The sequence below is a fragment of the Spodoptera frugiperda genome, chromosome 11, assembly GCF_023101765.2.
Source record: "Spodoptera frugiperda isolate SF20-4 chromosome 11, AGI-APGP_CSIRO_Sfru_2.0, whole genome shotgun sequence".
In the NCBI taxonomy this organism is placed as follows: Eukaryota; Metazoa; Arthropoda; class Insecta; order Lepidoptera; family Noctuidae; genus Spodoptera; species Spodoptera frugiperda.
The window spans coordinates 9732197-9755752 of NC_064222.1; the positions used below are offsets into that span (position 1 = coordinate 9732197).

The 23556-nt window shown below is 33.8% G+C and overlaps 1 protein-coding gene across 2 annotated transcripts in view; it reads right to left on the reverse strand.

Moving 5' to 3' along the window:
• Positions 1–22635, reverse strand: part of LOC118274751 (uncoordinated protein 58) — a 369374-nt gene extending 346739 nt beyond the window's left edge. For both annotated transcript variants that reach the window (XM_050696740.1, XM_050696741.1), the window contains exon 1: positions 22399–22635. The gene's annotated coding sequence lies outside the window, so the exon portion shown is untranslated. The remainder of the gene's footprint in view (positions 1–22398) is intronic.
• Between the last annotated feature and the right edge of the window lie 921 nt (positions 22636–23556).

Sequence of the window (23556 nt, forward strand, 5' to 3'; positions counted from 1 at the left end):
TATAAGGTTTACATCAACAATTTGTAATCACAGTCGCAGCCATGATAAAAGTACATACAGTCCTTTTCACTTTGCTTGACCTAAACTACCAAACAAAAATTTTTAACGAAGATATGAATTCACATTTCCAACCGCACACTTGTAAAAGTCACTGAAAATATCGAATCTCTCAATACTACTCTTGGTATTGAGAGATTTGATATTTTCAGTGACTTTGACCAGCATCCACACAACATCCACACAACATCCACACAACATCTATCAGATCTGTCAGCCACTTCAAGCATCCATACAAAACGGAAACGGAACATGAAGCAATTCGTTCTGAATTCAAATTCGAATTTCGAACGAACACTCTGTACCGTTAGAAAAGTTTTTCATTCGAAAATATTGATGGGTGCGTTCTAAATTCAAATAATATGTAACCGTTGTACATTTGTTTTAGTTAGAATAATGTTGTTTAGGAAAACAAAATAATATCATAATACATGGGACTAATAAATTGTGAAAAGTGGGTGTAGGTACATTGTACAGTGGCATTACGTGCCATAATGTGCACCTCGGCCTACCCCTTCGGGGATGCATCTTCGTAGCATAGCCACAATGCACATCTCTGGTGAAAAATAACACTAATTCTACTCGATACTCAAAATAATAAATCTATCAGAATTATTAAAATGTATTTCTATGTAACTCAGAATATCACAACGACATCAAAGATAACCAAAGCCTTTTATAAATATACCCTGCTTATTGTATAAATAATGGACGAAAGATAAAACTCCCTTCAAAGAGATACTATCAAAACATTATGTCACATAACAGATAAATAAACTAAAAATCAAACATATGGTTGTGACGGAAAAACTTATAAGAATGTCTCCAAAGATATTGACTTTGCAATAACGAGGGTCGCGCCTGATAACTGCAAAAGGTCACCTTTTATACCCAAAATACAATACAATATAATACAATATAACACAAAATACAACACACTTTTACACCCATATAACGCAAAATACAATACATTTTTATCGTGGGTGTATCGTGTATTTGTATCGTGGGTGCGTTTACCAACATACAAGACAAGTGCACATGACACCCAAACCCGAAACAACAATTTCTGAATCACACAAAGTGTTGCTCTGTGCAGAAATCGAACCCACTACACGTTGCACATCAGCCAGTTGCCCAACCACCACCAATAGTGCAGTCAAATTATTGATTTAGTAGAAAATTATTTATATTTTTAACCGACTTCCCAAAAAAGGAGGAGGTTCTCAAATCGGCCGGTATGTTTTATTTTTCTATGTATTTACACTGATTGCGTCGATGTTTATGGACCGATTTGCGTGATTATTTTATTGTTCGACGCGTATTAGTTCAAATTGGGTCCCATAAAAATGTTTTGTTTCAGATTATTTACAACATAATTATGTTATGCTAAATAAATACGAGTTTGGATGGCAAGGTTGTATACATGTTTTATCCCAAGCCCTACTTTGTACCGTAGGTGTTGTAAAAGCCGACATAATCAACCAATTTCAGATAATTCAATATCTTTCGATCGACTTTTATATTTCTTTTTTTTAAATATTGCCCACTTTAGGATTTTCTCCTGTGTCGTGGGTTCGTTTACAAACATACAATTTCACATGCACATGACACCCAGAACTGAAATAACAATTTGTGAACTCAAAACTCAGCGCCGGACTGTAACGGGCTATTAATGTAATGTATGGCGCAAAAATCAGGCTAGTATAATGTATAAGTAAGCAACACTAGCCCAAAAAGATATCTGGAGTTGCAGACTACCTAGCGGGTTTACCGGGGCTCCGGCTCGACAACCAGGAGTAGGAACGGGGTGGTTTTTAGTCAGTAAGAGTCTGACACTCCCTCTCGCCTCGCCTTGGGTGGGAGAAGTCATTGGATGATTTTTCCCCCTTAAAAAAAGAACAAAAAGATAGTTGACCATCTGTCACAATATTTATTTGATCAGTCAACCTGTTCTATTTTCGTTCCAAAACAAACATTAAAAAACAAACGCCTTTTGTACCGATACCTACGCTTTGTTTTTCCTCGAACATTACGAGAAACGTAAAGATTAAACTCAACAAACAGAATCCATAATACATTTACACGTATAAAAAAATAAATAAAGAAAATCCGCCATTTTGCAAATCCACACAAAAGCTAATCTGCGCGCGAAAATATCGTACGATATTCAATAAACGATAAATCAGAAATTTTAAATTTTCGAAGTTCCATTTTTAGGATTCGAATTTAGTTAGAAGCGGGAAGCGTTTAACGCATTGCCATTGGTTGCTCGTTTCTGAACGTTTTCGTTTATGAGCAAAGAGGTTTATCTTTATGTTCTTTTGCTTTTAAGGGGTCAGCAGGAATGGTGCCTGTATTATATTGACGAGTAAAATGCCGGCTGTCCAGTAGGGGAACCAATAAAGTTGAATCAGCTTGCTTTATCGTCTATTTTAATGGGTGCATTGTAAAATAAGAACGCTTTAAGGGACAGAAAAGCCGCTATGTGTGCAATAAACCATTATATTTGCGGCGTACTTTTTTTTTAAATAAAAAAATACAATTCAGGCTGTGATTCCTGAGTCAGGCAAAGGATTACTAGAGTATATTCAGGTTTTCGAAAATTTCTCTGTAATAATACGGAGTCTGAAATTATGAGAGTAAAAGTTTAATTTTTATTCTTGTGAGAAAGCCATGGATCGGCACGATTGAGCTGGCTCAATCGGAGTAATATCACGGCCTCACAGAAAACCGACGTGAAACAATGCTTGCGTTTGGTTTCGTCGTGTAAGTGAGGTTACCGGAGGCCCAATTACACCCCACCTAAACCTTCCCAATCCCGGATTCCCCAACAACACTTAAATTCCTAACCCCCAAAAGACCGGCAACGCACTTGTAACACCTCTGGTGTTTCGGGCGTCTATCGGGCGGCGGCGAATGCTTATCATTAGGTGATCCGCATGTCGTTTACTGGCTTATATACCCTAAAAAAATATATGTAAAAAATACTGTACTTTCAACATAAGTTCATACTTACTTTCAACATAGAAAAAACAGTATCTAGTATAAGTAAACTTTACCTACACAAACACGAGCTTTATATAAAACCCTTCTATTTGTATACCCGTTTGATGAGAACACGTACAAAGCTCCCAATCCTATCAGGATGATGTTTGACTCACCGGTTTTTAGTTTCAAGTGCAGCCTTTGACAGAAAAAGTGACGGTTCAATGATCGAGTCGGAAACAAAAAGAGTTGGGCGACTATTTGAAGTCGATGCTCGATACTTTACAAGTCCCGTCCGAATCGAGAGACTTTTAATCGAAATACTGTTGGAAGTTTGTGCATTTGACGTTTGTTGTTGCGTTCGGAAATGCAGGTGTGTTTTTATTGGATGGTTTAATGTGACACACTCACATTTAACTTTTATCTTTTCATTAAAATTTTTGGTTATCATTAACACAGCACATTGTTTAAGAGGTCTGCTGAGAAAGAGGTCTTTTTTAAGGGGAAATTCACCCAGTGATTTCTCTTTTCGATCCTCGGGCCAAGTTTTATTCGGGTTGTTTCCAGCTCTGTCTCTTCTTATATTTCGCTTCTGGTTTATGCATATCTTCTAAATAATAATGTTTGTCATTACCTCCACGCTTGGCAGGTTTTAAGACTGTACTTTGACAGGCTTATCACAGAATGCTGCTGTCCGGTGGCTCTTTGTCAATATGCAGTCTCATAATCGGCTCTTACAAAACCTACCCACGGGAAGAGCAACAGTGGCGATAAATATACGGTATTCCACTCTGCCGTCACTACACAACAAAGAATATAGTTTCCCTTGTTTACTCAAATTGTAGGTATACGGATTACACCCGTTTGTCGACGAACAATTTTTAACAAGCACGGCTCGTCAACCTACGTCAATCTACCAATCTATTCCAATACATTTTCAACGTTATCCTTTTTGTTATAAAGTTGAAATTCTATTGAGGATTAAGTGTAGCTTGATGTGCTGGTGTTGGGACTACCGCAATATTTCTCAAAGCTGGGTTGTCGTGTCATTGCATCCCGCGATCGTTCTCCGATAGAAATGTAACAATACATAACAAATTGCTTTTGTTATAGAAAATATGTTTGTATAAAACAAAACCCATTTTGATGGATTGTTTCTATTTCGTACGTAATATCTTCTATGACGAGTAGATACGAAAATATATGAATAGGTTTGTAGATATGTGCTTCTTTGGGTTTCGAACCGAACCCAGAAGATTATACAAGGGATTACAGCGACAAACCAGCGCAGATTTGAAGTATTCCCACCAGGAATAAGGAAACCCACTACCCAGGAAAAATCCTAGTGTGGAGCAACGTTTTTTTTTTAAATATAAAAACAAAAATCTCAAAAGGTATGAAAGGAAAGAACAAAAAATCGATATAAAATAATGGGCACGATGGTCTTTGTTTTTACATTTGTTGGGCATCGTTTGGTCGCTATCTCGCCTGATGGTAAGTGATGATGCAGCCTATATGATGGAGCACGTCTGCCCATAAGCAACCTATTCACTCGGGCTTTGAAGACACCCAGGTTATACCCATCAGGAAACACAGACTCCGGCAAGGAGTTCCACTCCCTAGCAGTTCGCACAAGGAAGCTTGAAGCGAAGCGCTTCGTGTGGGTGGGTGGGATATCTACCATATCACTGATAGTGATATCTACATCATATCATAATATTGTTTATATTAGATTCTAACTCCCTAAAGAGGTGCTTATGTATATAAGGTGATAGAATATAATCATATAAGAAATTGATATTCATAGTTACGTATGTAAGTCCATATCGAGACAAGTCGTGACTATGAATATGCAATCTATGACTGTATACAGCGTAGCGCAGTTCTATCTCATGTATGTACAGGTTGTGACTGTAATAGGTAATAGATTTTTACAACTTTTGTAAAATATATAAACTTTTTAAAAATGGGAGGGATTTTTAAGGCTCTTTATATCTATACCTAAAACCTTCTCCGAAAAAATACTATGCTAAAAATCGCATCAAAATTCTTCAGCCAAAAGCGTAATAATCGCGCGCAACGTACACTCATACAGGTCAAACTGAGACACTTTTTTATTTAGTCGGTTAATAAAGGCACTTAAAAATAAAAAGACACAAATGCATTAAACTAAATTGCGACAGCCATATCTGCATACAATCTCAATTGTTTTTTTTTGTGTACACATTGTATACTACTATTGAAAACTTCAAGAAAATATAAAATTCACTAACAACCTTAAAATTAAAGACTTTCAAAACGTAACACCCTATAACTTGGAATACACAATTAAAATCACGTCCTGTACATTGAACGTGGATTCATGGCCTACTTAGGAGGTATCTTAAGTTCGGTCATGTAACTATACTTAACGGTAGGAGATTAGAGGTACCTATAACTTATGTTATCTAATGGTATTTAGGCGGCCGATATACCGCCATTTTGTTTGCGTTGCTGTATAGTTTGAGGTTGGGGACAGCTTTGTAAGTAGTATAGGGTTTCATATTGGGATTGGGTAAAAAAATTAGTAATCATTAAAGCATTACGTTTTTGAAATTAAAAAAAAACTTTTTACAAAAAAATGCCGACTCCACTGATGAAAGGTTATAAAAACATTGAAAGGGTCAAATTAACTTTAATTTCGAAAGTCGGGGTTTCTTATTATTGTTTGTTTCTTATTTAATATCGACCTCCGAAATATAAAAAATATTTTAACCATTTTAGTGTTCGTTACCAGACCTGGGTATCGAACTTCAGGTATTAAACCGTATCATAACAAACGAAATTATATCTCTTACTAGTTTAACGATTTCAGATTATTTATAGTATGCAATACTGAATTAAATAAAAGCTCACTCAAACCTAAAGAACCCTAGACCTCAAGGTATCAGTCACACCTGAGACCAATTTATCAAAATAACCACACAAAGACAAACAACAATCCATCTCTCTTACATATACAATGTGATAGGGGCGAGACTTCTAACCCGTTAAGGCTGAATACTACATCTAATTTTAACGACAAAAGTCCTGGGTCGAAGGGGTCGAATCCCCTCCCACTAAAAATTATGGCCACTTTAATATTTTTTTTACTTTTTTTGATATCAAAGGTTGTATGCGTCGTAGAAACAAAAAAAGACGACAAACGGTAGCTAATAACCTTGACTAACTAATTCATTACTTTTTTCATATGTTTGATAATGTTTTGGTGAGAAAAAAAATAATTTGTGAATTATTCTTACCGAAAAAATCACTATTTTCCTATATTTTCAATTAGGGGTTCAACCCCCATATTATTTTTTTTGTCGATAAAATTAGATGTAGTACTCAGCCTTAACGGGTTAGAAGTCCCACGCCTATCACATTGTATATAATAAATAAATAATTACAAATAGAACCAAAATCCTAATTAAATTACACAACACTAGTCTTAATTTAAATCTCCATGTAATTGTAATAAATCTCGTAATACAAGACTCTCATATAATATATGTGTATAGATATAATTATGTTATATATGTATATGTGTTCTCGTATAATATGTTTGTACATAATTTTCATTTAACGCCTCAGCGTAGTTAAGCCTGTGTTTGAGTGATGTTGTTTATTGTATAATATACATATATGTATATGTAGTTGGATATCATCATACTATGTTACTATGAATGCGAAAGTTTATATGTATGTTTGTTACTCTATCACGTTAAAATGGTTGAAGGGATCTAGAAATTAGGAACAAACGGGCGAAGCCGCGGGTTGATGCTTATATGTTAAACTGACTAAACTAATTGTTTGATGTCTAGTTTTAGATATATTATGTACATCAGTAGTCCGTAACAATCTGATATTTGACTAGTCTACTATTTTCCATAATTCCAATTTTCAATAAAACAGTAACCTATGGAGTTTCTTGCTCGTTCTTCTCCATAGGAATCTATACTTTGGAACGAGCAAATAGCTTTACTAGAGGACTGACCGACTGACAGATAATTAGAAATTATAAATCCAGGCTTCCTTCAGTTTGTCTTCACTGTTAGTCAGTGGTGTCTAAATAATTTTAGAAAGCATATATAACTCGGAAAAAGTCACATTTATTCACATAGTAGGTTTCGAACCCGCACCCTCATCTACGAGAAGCGGGCGTCTTAGTCTCCGACCCACCACGACACTACACACACTCACAAAACCTATTACTAACAATTAAATACAAAACCCTCGATAAATAAAACCATTCTACAATTGTTTGTTTAAAATAACAACTTAAAAAACCAATTCCTCGGTATCTTTTACTTAAAAAAACTGTAGCTAGCATCTAGTTTTACTGAAAACTGAAACCTACAGTAATGGCATACAAACGAATGTTTAGTACGATCCTCACGTAAGCTGCAGTATTGCGAATTAGTTGTTTTTGTGTCACCGACAGAGAAGTAGGATGCTTGTTTATTAAAAGTTTCGCTTTGGACTATATAATAGAATGGGTGTATTGGTTGCGAAGTACTATTTTATTGTTGTGCGTTGAATTCTGGGTCGTGATCTCATTCACTAATTTGGAAGTTTCTTTTTTAACACATTAAACGCCATGGTGGGGCAAAAGTGACCGGCGCTTGCGGAGGATTTGCCTTCAACAGATTTTTGATGGCAGTCAATGTCTTAAACGTTGCTTTGCACTAGGATTTTTTCCAGTGTCGTGGGTGCGTTTACGATCATATAATTTCACATACACATAACACCCAGACCAAAAACAATAAATTGTGAATCACACAAAGAGTTGCTCCGTGCGAGAATTGATACCGCACACGTTACACGCCAATCACCATACCAACCGTGCCGCATTAACTGCCGAAAGAAAACTATTGGCAAATCCTTCGCTAAGTTATAACGAGCCTAAAACTATGAATATCTAATCTAGCCCCTATAGCACTAGTAACACAACTATTCAGTGAAAATAGAAAAAAATAACTAACTAGTCAATTCTCTATTCATACTCAAATCCAATAACGCACGGATCGTTATGATTGGCGGATTAATGGTGACTAGCCAATCAGAACGCTTGGTCTATCATCAAGCAATGGTATAGAACGCATCAATATTGAATCGGAATTACATTTATACGGTAGAAGAGATTCATTTTGTTTTAGTAATACAGCTTGTGAATGAAGCAATGATAAAATGTACTAGAAAAATGTTAGAAATATTTGGATCTTCGAAATTACAGTATTTTTTTTAACCGTTGTTCACATATAAATGATACCCAGACCCGAAACAATTATTTGTGGATCACACAAAGAGTATCGAAAGGGAATCGAACCCGCTACACGTTGCACGGCAGCCGGTTGCTGTGGTACTCTCCGAAAGGGTGTTGGGGCAAGTCTATCAGAGGATCCGGTGCCTCTTACAGGTGCTGAGCCGGCGGCTGCTGGCCACCGGGGTGGTTCTAGTGTGGTGAAAATACCATATTACTCCTTAGTCTTTCTCTCAAAAAAAAAATACCAAGGGCATTTTGAAGGCATCGTTAAAAAAATATGGTACTCCCCAAAAAGCAACCTTCCCAATAACGAATTAAAATTCAATTTCAAAGCAAACAAACAAACGAATCATATCTCTTCTCATTCTATTAATACAGATAAAGATTGTTTGCTTACATCCACGATCACGATAGCATCAATTAAAATGCGGAGCACGCGAGAAAATAATTAAAAAAATAACAATGTCTTGAATAAACGAAGGCCTTCTCTCGTTCCAATTAATAAATTGTTGGTGACAGTCACATTGGATGTTATTCTACTTGTTTACATTAATTAGTATGCACATTGCATGGTTGGATACTGCAGTGAGAGAGATCTGTAAAATTACGACGTTTTTCCTATGGGAATGGGCAGAATCTATAGAGTTTTTTTATGGTAAAGCCGGTAAACGAGTAGATGGATCACCTGATGGTAAGCAATCGCCACTGCCCATGGACACCCGAAACACCAAAGGCGTTACACGTGCTTTGCCGGCCTTTTGGGGGTTTGGAATTTGATGATTGTGCAGGATTCGGAGATTAGGGGATTGAGGGTTGTTGGGAAAATTGAAGATTAGCCGTACACTTGGGCGCTAATATTTGCTTTATAATTGTACCAGACACCTCTGGTAAATAATAAACTGCAAGTTTTTCTTTCTTTCTTTCTATCTTGGCTTTACCAAAACTAAAATTAAACGAACACATGTACAGTACAAAAATCAGTCTAGAAACCACTATTCTTCGTTGTCTTTCCTTACCCAAGCAACATTCGTAAGCTTCGTAGGAATTTATTTAATTAGTCTTAATTGTTGCTTTAATTACATGTTTGGAGAATTGTTCTCCCGTTCCAAACTTAGGAACACACAAACCATTGGAATGTGAGACATTCTGATGTTTACATACCTTATATTAACGCGTATTGCGTACTTGGATATGTCTGTGGTAGTGTGAGTGGTAGAAACATTAGTCTATGTATAATAATTTAATAATTAGCAAACATATTACTATATTCACGACTTAATACTAAGACTATTATCTATCTATCTATCTATCTATTACATGTCTATCTATAACTACGATCTTCTGCCTATTACATGGGACTTATAACACAAATGGTGAAAAGTGGGTGTACATTATACACTGGCATTACGTGCCGTAATGTGTACCTCTGCCTATCCCTTCTGGGATAAAAAGGCGTGACGTTGTGTTAATACTAAGACTAAGATTTTATTCCTGAAAATGGAACCCGAAACCACGATCGAAATCGATCGATCATCAATATATCTAAGCATTGAAGTTTGCATGGCTTTGTGTACTATATCAAGCTATTTAAAAATTTAACACGATAATGACCTGCAAAAAGCTAACTAAAAATATGCTAAACTAAAACACTTCGTACCGTAAATAGTTGTGTTATTTATATCATACCATAATCAACAACTTAAATGGATTAAGGCTATCTTTAGACACACCCAAAAAGGTCAAAACCACATCACATACTCATGTATGACATTTACACTAAAAATAGACCACGTTTACCTACCACCACTATGTTTACCTTAATTACACTAAAAATAACTATTTTGACAACACAAAAGAAAAAGATACAAACTAAATTGTTATATTTTCGAAACGTTAAAAGCAAAAACAATGTGTCTTGTAGATAAACTCAAGTAAATACTAACAAAGCTAGAATTTCAACACAACATCGTTTAACTTTTTAAAACATTTTATCAAAGTTATCGGGCCAAAGGGCAAGAGTCCAAGTTATTCGGTGAGCATTTAAAACTATTTTCGTTAAAATAAATTAACACTAGAAACATGGCGGCGATACGAAGATAACAGCTGACTTAGCATTTTGTGAATAAGATAAAAACGAATTTAGTAATTGTATTTTGTTCTTTTTATTTTCTGAAGAGATAGAAAGAAGTATACGAGTTATAGATTTTAATAGAGTAGTAGAGGGTGATTAAGATTACAAGTTAGATGACAGTAAAAAAATCAGCCAAACATAAGCCTTCAAAGCACACGTTCAACAATAAACTTACACTGGCTAGTGATAATATGATCCACAACATGGATTTGACCAAAGGCCCCTACTCACACGGAGAAGGTTTGAACATTAATCGCCACACTAGGTCAATGCGGGTTAGCGATTTCAAACTTATAATTAGAAATTATAAGCCCGGGTTTCCTCACGATGTTTTCCTTCACCGTTTGTCAGTCGTGTCTAAATAATCTTAGAAAGTACATATAAATCGGAAAATGTCACATTGGTTCTTGCCGTTGGTAGGTTTCGAAACCGCGTCCTCATGCATGTGAAGTGGGTTGGACCTCTAAGCTACCATGACATTTTTTAAACACGATCAATACATATAACGTCAATCTTTTATTTTAGTTAGCACTATATCATTTGGTCACATTTCACGATATTGCCAAGTAAGGTCGCGAGAATTTATTACTACTGTTGCTGTTTCAATTAATTCGAATCAAGCTAATTACATATTTTTCCAACTTTTATATTAAACTTAACTTCCATTTTTGTGGACTGGCATTGTTCGTGTACTCAAAGAGAGTGTTCTTAATGATAAAATTGGCGGTGATAATAAAATTATGGGATTTCATCTTAAGGATATTTAATTTAATACCGAAATAAAAGTAGATTTTCTGATTTCAAAATATAATAGGTGTATTATATTTATTCTGTTTATTTATTAGGTGAATAATTATTTGCAATACTTTGGTGAGTCTAACTTTCTGGCTAATGCATTTTAGCCAGAACTGGAATGTTTATTCAGCTAATCATGTCTCAAATGTAATATGTTTTTGGATAATATTTGTTCAAACCATTTTATATATGCATTTAAAATTAACAGAATAAACATTCCAGTCCAAAAATTAAAAGAATTTAATGTCGTGACTTCCATTGAACAAGGTGTAGAATTAAGTCCCCGAGGTGGAAAATGACATTAAGGAATTATGTATAAAACAACGCCTATACTACAACAAACTTAGACGTACAATTAACTTATGATTCGAAGAAATAGATTCGAAAAAAAAAACCAGTATTTTCAACATTTCGTGTGATTGCGTAAAAAAATGTTGTTACTCGTAGCTACCCTTTGAATCGTTGATTAATCCTTTGTCCCACTTTCCATTTAACTCATTTTTCTACGAACGAAATTATTTCAAAATGCCTTGTTAGCGTGACGTCTAACAACCAGAAACGTAACGTAAATGTATAATTAAAAAAAGGAGTTTTAAACGAAAAGTTTTAATATTTCAGAGTGACTGTGTGAAAAAAATATACCTAAGTGATAAGCTGGCAACTTATAATTTGAAATTGAATTGATTTTTATTTTAGGTTCCATTTTTGAATTAGCTGTTTTGATTTACGTGTGCCATTATTTTATTAAACGTTTAATATTAAATTATTTTGCTGTAACTAATAACCCCAATTCTAAATTTCCAATCCTTAAATCTTATCTCAACTTCAATAAGCCGGTAACGCACTTGTAACTCCTTCAGTATTGTGGGTGTCCATGGGCGACACCGTGTGCCAATTGCTTTCCGTCAGATGATCTCTCTGTTCGTTTGCTATATATAGATAAGATTATCAGTTCTATTCTCTCTGTCTATCTATTAACCAAAAAAATATTTTGTTAAAATAGTAATTCGTCGTTTAAGTTAAATAAAAAATTGCAATTTATTTATGTACTCCATTTAAATTATTCACTGATTATTTCAATTCATACCACATTAAAACAGATTAATGACCCATAAAATAAATTCAATTTAACAACACTCACATTCACTAAAATCAACACATGATCAGCATCAATAGTAAACAATAAAACACTCTACTGCATAGTTAATAAAATTCCAATTTACTTGCAGAAACATGTGACTTACAACCTTTGGGTTTACAGAAGGGAGCTTATCTACTAACGAAGCAAACAAAAAGTGAAGTATTAGGAAACTTAGAAAGAAACTCATTAGTCCAAAGTTAAATCTTTGCTCGCAGCCGACGTATTTATTGGTCCGATATCTGATTGGAATACTGTTTGGTACTGTCATTCAATTATAGATGTTTATATCTGTATCTTCTAAGGTGCTTTTCTACCAGAGATGTGCGTACATACGTTGCTGTGCATGCGTTTAGCTTCCACTAATCTTTTTTTTTCGTACACAGCGAAAATTTCTCAGTAGTAGCACGAAATCTGGAGATGTGCCCAGTATATGGCAATGGGCTCACTCCCTATTACATGGGACTTACAATATTAATTGTGAAGAGTGGGTGAACATTGTACGGTGGCATTACATGTCATAATTTGCAACTCTGCCTTCAGGGATAAAAGTTGTGACGACGTTGCGTTGCGTTGCGTTTGGCTTCCACCAATCATATTCATTGGTACAGTTTTAGCACTCGGGGAAATCAATGGGTACTTTCTAAGATTATTCAGACATCACTAACATGCTTATTACAATGTAACTTGTTTGAAATCGCCAATCGGTTAAGCAAGTGTGTTGATTAATGTTTAAGCCTTCTACGTGTTAAAAGAGGACTTAGCTTAACTATGAGCACTTATACTTTTTTTAAGGGCGGAAAATCATCCAATTCTCTCGTCTTGAGCAAGACGAAAGGGAGTATCAAACTCTTACTGACTAAAAACCACCCCGTTCCTACTCCTGCTTTACAGCCTGAGCCCCAGTAAACCCAATACGCAGTCCGTAGCTTCGAAGCATACCTAGACTGATGATAATCATGCCACAGAATGTACATTGTTTAAAATAAATTAATTATTTCTAAAACACAACAAACCACACAAACCTCCGCTACTCTCCGTAAAATATAATTCTAGAAGTTGTAACGACAGACTAGGCACACATGGGAGCGACAGAGGTTGAAGTCACACTCAACCGCAAAATGTTGAAGTTTTAGCTTCGCGGCACTTTTGGAGACAAGTTAGTTTCAGTTCTTAGTAATCTAGTACCGCGTGATGTTCTATACCTGTTGACAGGGTCAATGTACTGCTAGAGTTTAGGAAAATGTACTGCTAAATAAAAAAGCGTTTTCATCATTTATTGAATTCAAGTTATTTTAATGTAACTTTAATTGCAAGTTAAGCATTTTTATGGCCATGCCAAATTTCAACTCAATCGGTTGAAAATATGCTTTTTATTTAAGATTAAGTAAATAATAATTATTTTTCATTATAGATATATTATTATGATATGGATTGATGATTGAAAAGCTAATTGATCTAAGCGATATTTTTTGCGATATTGAGTTATATACATACATCATTCGATGACAAAAAATTCGGTGATTCCAAATAAGTATATATCGCTTAGATCTCTATTATGGCTTGAAACTTGTCGAGTTCCTCGTCAAACAGTTACGTGAGTAAGCCGATAACATAATAATTAATTTAGTATGTCTTAAGAAAGTTACAATAAAATCTACATATAAATTGCAATTACATTATGTTAATACACATTATGTAAAAATCTATAGATATACTGGATGACTATAGTAAAAGGCAAACGTAAGCACTGTGATTGCAAATTACGATATTTAAATTGAGTTCAGATAAATAAAGTCACGTTTTTATGTCCGAAGCGTAAAGCAAATGTTTTGTTTATTCAAATTTCAACGTAAATTTTTATGAAACATTTATAAAGTTGTTGTTCTACATATTATTAAAATAATATGTGTCATAACACGTTCTATTGTTATATTATCTTACTAAAAATAATAATACCATTTTAAAAGTACATATTATAACAAAAGTACCTATTTATGGTTTAATTGGCTTTGAGTTTTACTTTGACCTTTTATTTTAGCTCTCTGCATATTCTACTAATATTATAAATGAGAAAGTTTGTGAGGATATGTCTGTGTGTGTGTTGTCATTCCATAACATAAAAAGTCTAGACTCTTAAATGACAAATAAAATAATGTTCACCTAAACAGTGACAATAATAAAAACTGTTAATATACATACTAAATTAATTCTTATGATTATCATTTTTAATAGCGCGACTGTCGCCGCGTTGTTAGTCGTGGAATGCAGCTCATGAATATGAGCCTCTAGCATGACTTAGAACTAGTGGAGTTCTTCATCAAATAGTTACGTAAATGAGCCGAAAAACATAATAATTAAAAAAACTGTGATAAAATATTCTTAATCAATTCAATACTAACTTTTAATGAACCCAGTAAGGGTCCCAGTCTCACCTAAATTTGTTTCAAATAAGACTAGAAAATCTACTAAGTTTCTAATTTATGTCATTAAAGATTTATAAAATACTAAAGCCTAATAGTATTTAGAAATAAATGAGACACAAAACATACATTAGTCTCTTTAATTAGTATCTTATTATTAATTTACTAGAGTTGAAATTAAATCTAATTTGTAGATGAAGCCTTATCTTTTTGTTCAATTAAGGTTTAGTTGTCGTGACACAGGTGTGAGTATTTATGGGAAAAATAACCTTCAAAACACCAAAAATAACCATTCGTACTCGATTTTTTCTAATACTAATAGTATGAGTGCTTTTCCACGTGTCGTTGGTCGGTTTCGAACGCACTCTCATGCATGAGAAGCAGGCGTCTTAAAAATAAAATAACCAACACGAGAACTCAAAAAAAAATATTACACAAATAGCACGGTTATCTAACCATGTTTTAAAACAATCTCATTACTATAACCATTTGCAAATGCCGTATCATTTCTAAATAAAAATCCTTATCAAAATGCTCAGTAATTGGTCCACCAGAATAACATTAAATTAGGATAAGCAAAGCCAGAATATAATATAAAATTATCAGTCCCATACTAAATGATGTTATAAATAATTCCATATCAAAAATATAGCTAATTACATTCACAGTGAAATCTAGAATAATAAATATCTAGAACCAGTCTCCAATCCAATCTAAATAAAATAAATCTCCCTAATGCGTCTAGTCACTTAGAAACAAACACGAAATGTACGAAAAATTCAATTTTGAATGTAACATTAATCATTTTGTACAGTCAGCTAAACAATTTGGTGTACAGGTATGAAAATTAAGATTGATTCAATGTCAAGACTGGCCATCAACTGGATACTGAGCTGACCTCTCCTATGAAGATTTGCGACATGCAATTTAGTAAAATAATACTTAGTATACTGAATTCATCTTTATTTTCTTCAACATCAATCGCCTATAACAGTTCACTATTTGACTATAAGCCTTCTCTACATGAGAGTGTTTGCAATAATATTCACGCTTAAAAATGGGGTTGAAATCTTACTATAAACGGTTCAGGTTTATCAGAGAGTGCCTACCAAGCGGTCTCTGTCAAAATATTTGCAGACTTGGTATTTTTTTTTTATAAAATCATAAGAAGACTTACAGAGATGGTGACAAACGTGTTTCTTTCTACCATCATCACACAGTAAATTTTGGAACTGGTCTATTTGTTATTTCAGACTATAATCTACCCCTGTTCCAAATTTCATCTCGACATTTTCAGACATTTTGAATTTGAATGAGTAACAAACAAATATACAACCTCACAATTATGATATTAGTAAAATAAGTTGTCTGACTGTACATTTTGTTTAGAAATATACATGTATATATTTAGCTTGGAAGAATTACTTAGTAAGTAATGATAAATAATGAGTTTCTTGAGTATCAATTAATCATTTCAGTTCGCTCGCGTTACAGGTGTGTGGTACGTTGGCTATGCAAATTGTGATTTATTATTTTAATGTACGCTGCAGAGTGGTCGTGTACGCTTAAATATTTTATTTATGGTTTTGGAAATTTTGTAACTGGATTTAGATTTTGGTTTATAGTTAGATTTTGCTTTATTGTAATTTTATGAGGTTAATTTTTCAATAAAATATGATTAAAATTTTAGACTAAAACTTTATTATTGAAATTTGACTGTAGTCTATTCACTAATTTATTTTTAATTTACTATAATTAATGTGTTTATATTTTCCTGAACTTTATCTCTAGATACATTTTAATAAATAATAATACCAATTGAAAACGTTATCGCTACATTATCATACAAATATTTTCTACACCTATTATACCAATTCTTACTGAAAAAACTACTCATTTCAAAATTACATAACACACTAACCCGTAACCCAAAGCCAGACTTTCACTCACAAAGCCAACACCGCTAAGATTATGACATTCCACTATAATAGTATACACGTGTCTAACCAAACGCCCACCAGGCATATATAGTGCTAAATTAATAGCCTTTGGTCCTCCCCTCCAGCGATTATGAGCCCCGACCAACCGCTACGAACGCTACGGCGTAGCACTTCGTAGACGTGCTACGAAATCGTAGCGCTACATTATCGCTACGTCAATTTGTCCGTTCATTTAATTGGTATGATTTATACATTTTGTTTGTTGTGTTGAGTAGAATATTATGTGTTACTACTGCTACTCTTCGAGTGGGTGTCACAAAAGGTTACTAAGGGGCTACAGATTTGATAGCTTCTGGACAGTAGCTTTCTCTGATAAACTCCGTTTTTAAACTGTAATCTCCAACCCACTTGACAAGTGTGGAGATTTAGGCAAACCCCTCTGATGTAAAGGAGGCCCATTGTAATGGATTCTCGTGACCTCTTTATGTATAATATGATACATTAGTTTATTGTGGAAAAAGGCAATTTTTACATAATTTCATAAATAATAAATATTTTTGGGCTTTGAACTTAGAAATAGATGAAATTCTTTCATTTTATTTTTACTTAGCTACAAGCTACAGAATTTTTACCTAATTTATAGTTGAATATTTTACAAATTATGCGGCCTTGTAAATTTTGTTAGTCTCAATTTAAAATAATGAAATAGCCAGACGGTCTTTGATGTAAACTTTGTTATAGGGACATTATTTTAATATTTTTTTGCAAAATACTTTCACAAATAGATCAGGCAGTCTAGAGGCCTTTTTAATAGACACTCAATTAATTTAAATTTTCCCTCATAGTGCCAAAAATATTACAGAACTATAAATTGTAAGAGCTCTGGGTACAAGTTCTGTAAGTCAAAAATGTTCTATTATCTTTGTATCGTACTATTTACTCCGAATAATATTCTTAAACGTAAACTTCTGTGTTGTGGGTGCGTTTACAAATTTCACATACAGATGATACCCAGACCCGAAACAACAATTTATGGATCACACAAAGAGCTGCTCTGTACGGGAATCGAACCCGCTAAAAACGATTTTCATGTGTATGATATTAAAAATATTTTTTCCTTTCTTAACATAAAATTTTAGAGACAATAACACTAGTTTTTACTCATAAACACACAAAAAAGTAAGATGTCTACCAAAACGTCAACCACAACATGAAATATAAATCAAAACCACTACATTACTACGCAGTACTTGTAATGTAACAAACAAAAGCTAGTTTCACGGTCGTAGGACGCTAAGCCACAATCAAATACGATACAAGATATTTGATGCGAGGCTTCTACGCGAAACCATCAAAGGAAAACACACAGCGAACGAGCACGTGTTTGTTCTACTATAACGAACACATTAAGCTATACAAAACCAGTTTACAATGGTCTTATATTCTATGATCTTTCTTCACGTTTAACAGTCCACCAGCAGCACCAAGTGTGGGAGAGATAAAACGAATTAAAGTATAAAAAAATATAAAAGGCACCTAGAAATGATGCATCATTTTTACCAAGAACTATCCAGGTGCCTAGGTAATCTCTAGAAATTCTCGGTGCCCTTAATTCTTCTTAACGGTGGTCCGATAGGCTGGTAATCTGTGTGAGTCCATCACGTTTGTTTAACTCCAGAGCATCTCTATCCATCACACTTCTATCTTGTTGCAATTACAGAATAGTGAATAATACCCATATCGAGAATCGAACCTCAAAACCCAACACTCAGTTACTCTCCTAACCATTCTAAATACCAACACAATTTCACCAAACAACACGAAGATACTTTAATTTAAAAAAATACAAAGCAAAATAAACGACTGAATTACAAAATCCAATCTTACAGCTTAGACAATTAAGTTGAAATTTGTTTCACTGTTGCTGTAGCGATGGAACCACAAGGGAGATGGCAGATATTGGGAGATTAATCTTAATTTGTAGCACGTTTGTGTTGGGTGGGTAAGCAGAGTTGGTAGTGTATGGTTATGTAATGGAGTAGTTTCAAGGTTGATTCTGATGGTTTTGTCGTGGGTAAATATGACGTATAACGTTTATGTTTCAAATAAGGAAGAGATGGGGATCGTTATGTAATCATTTAAATACTAGACTATGTAAAGACTCCTTCTTACGTAAAGAGTCGTTTAAATGCAAGAAAGTTATCAAGAATATGGCTTTGCAAATTGTGAACGGTAAATAGTAGTAGTTAATGTATAGTCACACCTTTTAAACCCGAAAGGATACGTAGAGACGCACGTAATATCACTGTACAATGTACACCCACTTTTTCATTATTTGTGTTAATAAGTCCCATGTTATGGCAATAGGCTCACTATTGCCATTACATCACATAAGCTCCATACAATATGTGTCAAAATTGTATCTCTAATAAGCAAATCTAAAGATAGATAGGTTATTGGAATTGGCCGTTAATGATAAAGATACAATAACCTCTGAGTTTGTTTCGGCATTTCTTCTCAGAAATCGAGACATTTTTTATAATACTTTTGACGTGTAAAATTGCTCTTTTGTAGCCCATTTACAAAAATAAATTCATTGTTTCATTAATTATTATGTTATCGGCTTACTCACGTAACTGTTTGACGAGGAACTCGACTAGTTTCAAGCCATGCTAGAGGCTCATATTCATGAGCAGCATTCCGCGACACACGACGATTCAAAACAGTAACGTGAGAAAGCCGATAACATAATAATTAATTTAGTATGTCTCACGAAAGTTATAATAAATTCATTGTTTCATTATTTCAATGACCACCACGAAGTAATGAAAGTGATTAACAAAAGACAATTGATCAACCCTTAAGATAGTTATTGTCTATAACTAGGCAATAAGTTTACTTGTAAACTAACGATCAATACAGACAGACAACCTAACTAACTGTTATTTGTTAGTGCTATTTAACTTCGGAAACTTTCTGTATCAAGATTTTGATAAGCTGTATTTATTAATCAATCATTAGTTTGTAGTTTCGGTGTTCGGTCCGGCTAATATAGAGATTGTATCTATCGTCACGCCTTTTATCTCCGAAGGGACAGAGGTGCACATTACGGCACGTATTGTCACTGTACAATGTACACAGATTTTTCATTTTTTGTGTTAATAACGCCCAAATACTGAAATGCTACTCAAATTTAAGTTGTACTTAAATATCGTGCTATCTCTGTTATTTACAAAGAATTTGTGGTGACAGAAACATTCTTGAGAGCGTCTTAAAATTAAGTAACGTTTAAGTATTTTACCATAAGTCCCATGTAATAGGGGGTGAGTCTATTGCCTACATAACATAATTATTATTTTGGTGTATGCATCGTATGTATATTCATATACATGTAGTAAAAATGCGATAATTTCAATATTACAAACAGACACTTCAATTTTATTTATTAGTACTAGATTCCACGCGAATGTTACCTGGGCTATTGCAAGCAATGTATAATAAAATTTGTACTATGTAATAGACAGGACAAAACAAATAACAGACAATGTTTATACCTACCTATATAGGTATGTCTATGTAATACAGCCTTCGACGGGCCAAGCTTGGCGAAATGATTAAATATAATACAAGCCGTAACAAACACATTTGCAACGTTATTAAGGAAATAATTACAACCATTACTGTGCAACAATTTTGTTATTTACACAATACTTGCTTGTGTCTGCGGCTTTGGTTATGTTACAGGCGATTAAAAAGACCCTATATGTATTATTGTGTGATTATAAAAATACGTATATAATCATCATCAATCAATATCATTAGCTTAACATGATATGTAGTGATATTTTGTGAAATATATCTTTTTATTAGAAATTAAAACGATATTTACCAAGTTTATTAGTTTTTGTGAGTTTCCGATATTTCGGCATTGTTTTTCAGCAAATTTAATATTCTATGTTTTAAAATTTAATGATATTACTAGTAACCATGTCAGTTTAAACAAATATTTCTTTCTTAATTTTTAGAATCATCATTTCATTTGGACATTTAATTTTAAGACACTCATTATACCTATTTATATATGTTACAAGAAACTCGAAATTCCAATCTCCTATCTTAATATTATGTTCTCCAAATAAGCCACGATACGTTTTTAATTTCATCAAACCTCATTTACTTTCCAATATTTCAAATTTCGATTATGATGAGCTTTCAATAAGATGTAAGGAAATATTTCTTTATGATAATATTTTCCTTATCTCTACGTCATTGAGGTTGTACATCAAATAAATTTAATAAAGGAAAAATTATCTCGGGTTTGATTCCCGGGTCGGGCAAAGTACTGATGAGATTTTTCGACTTTTGGAAAATGTCTCAGTAGTAGCACGGAGTATGGAATTGTACCTAGTATATAGCAATAGGCTCACCCGCTACTACATGGGACTTATAACACAAATGGTGAAAAGTGGATGTACATTGTACATTGTATAGCACCTCTGCCTACTCCTTCAGGGGTGAATATGCGTGACGTTACGTTACGAAAAAAAGGAATCATCTCACAATAAATCAGAGGGAAATCCCTTCGCTACGAACATGAATCTTTTTGTACCCTTCGCGTACTAATTGCTTCTTCTAATTACTTACGATTTGAATTCCTTCCCCCTTACTTTTAATTCAATATTTTAATCATGTTCCCACAGAAAATTCCCCACAGATCCCAAATTGAAAACTCGAAATACCAAAAACAATTAAATCCCAACAACACTGGCCATTTGTGTCGAAAAAAAAAGAAAGAACGCGTTCTTTTTTCAATTTTCTATCTCAGCGTAAGAATAGCGTTTTATTTTTAGTTTAGAATTAATAGATTAGCAAATCGTCTTTGTGATTATTACATTAAATTAATCCATTTTGTTATTGTGATGTTAAATGTAATTTATCTTGATGTTGTATTAATAACGTAACTAATGTTCTCGTGAAACTTGCCCCTAATTTCGTCTAGATAACGCCTTCATCGTAAAGGAACATCGCTTAGGCAGTTTCGCAAATCGCCAGTCATCGTACTTGACACTTTCTATTAATTACTTTTGCCTGGCGAAAAAAAAAACCTTTTATTTTATTTTGTTCTTTTTTCATCATAGCCTTTTGGAAAGCGTGGAGGTTTTAATCAAAGTGCTCTTTCATATTTTTATGCAAATGTTAAAAAATAATAAGAGAATTGTTGTCGTGTTTTTATCGTCGACGTTAAAAAGTAAGTATTCGGATTTGTGGCTTTTTGTGCTTTGAATTCGCGTGTATTCTTTTACCTGTTCTTGTTATATTCTTTGTAATAAGTAGAGATAAATGTTTATAACATAGATAACTCACTTTTATCGGTAAACGAAATATTTTTATTTCAGGAAATATTTTAATATTATTATAGCAAGGTAATTGACATTTTAAATACACAATTTTATCCTAACTTTTTATTTTATCTATCTAACTTCAAAAAGAGTTTATATACCACGACTGACATTTAAAAAATGTCACAATGGCACAAACAATTTTATTCTTCAGCCATTCATGTCAACGGTTCGTTCTATATTTAAATCCCTGTTACACCTTGACATTCCTGACATAACTAAACGACAAAAATGACCTTGTCTTACCTGGAAAAGCCGTTACAACGTTTCTAACACACACGAAACTTTACACACATTACTATAATAGTTTTAACACTAAATATCAACCACTATCCAAGTTATTAAAACAAAAAAGTTGTTCAATTAAATTCACAACCACTTTTTTTAATCTGTACACTTAGTTACACACACACAAACACTTCGATTTTCGAAATATTCGCGTTTTTTTTTCAGCGGCGCGGCACACGTTCGCACATACAGCCTGAAGGCGGTACACTGGCTGAATTTCACGAAGTTAGCCGAGAACCGGGGGTGTTGTTGTCTCTTTCCCTCACGAAGGAACTCGGAGGGTTGAAGAATTTCGCAATTAAAAATCGTTAATAAACACGATAATATGACGTAATGATAAAGTGAAGAGCGAATGAGTTACATGCTGATGATTATGAGCATATATTTTATCTGTGAAAGTCCAGTCTGTCAAAGTGTTGTATATATTTTATTTACTCTACAGTTTTCCAGGAAAATTTTATTATTATGTTTATTTTGCGTTGCCCGCGTTCAGTTTTGCATTTCCTAGAGAGTAATAAAACAACATATTACTCAACCTTCCATACTTATTTATTTAAAAAGTACCTACGCAATTAAGACCTAGAAAAATAATAAATGAAAAAAACGTTTTGGTCAAAGAGTCCTAAGTTAGGTACTGTCAGTAAGCTAATGTCAATGAACTTAGTCCATTCTTAGCATATAGACATAACATTACGGCTTTCTGTTTGAAGGAGAGCTAGTGTTTGGTAAACACTTTCCACTGAGTAGGTGTATGTTGGTTTTGAAAACATTTGAGTACGATGGATTAAAGTTATCGATTTTATTGCCACTGTTAATGTTTTATTTTTGATTTAGTGAAAAATATATAATATGGAGGATTGTCGTGGAGGTCTAAGGCGTCCGCTTCTCATGCATGAGGATTCGAAACCTACCAACGGAAGTACTTTCCGTTGGTGTGACTTTTTCGGAGTTATACGTACTTTCTAAGATTATTTAGACACCACTGACCAATGGTGAAGAAAAACATCGAGAGGAAATTGCTTATAATTTCTAATTATAAGTTTGAAATCACCTATCCGCATTGAGAAAGTGTGGTGATTAATGCTCAAACCTTCTCCGTGTGAAAGCCTTTGGTCA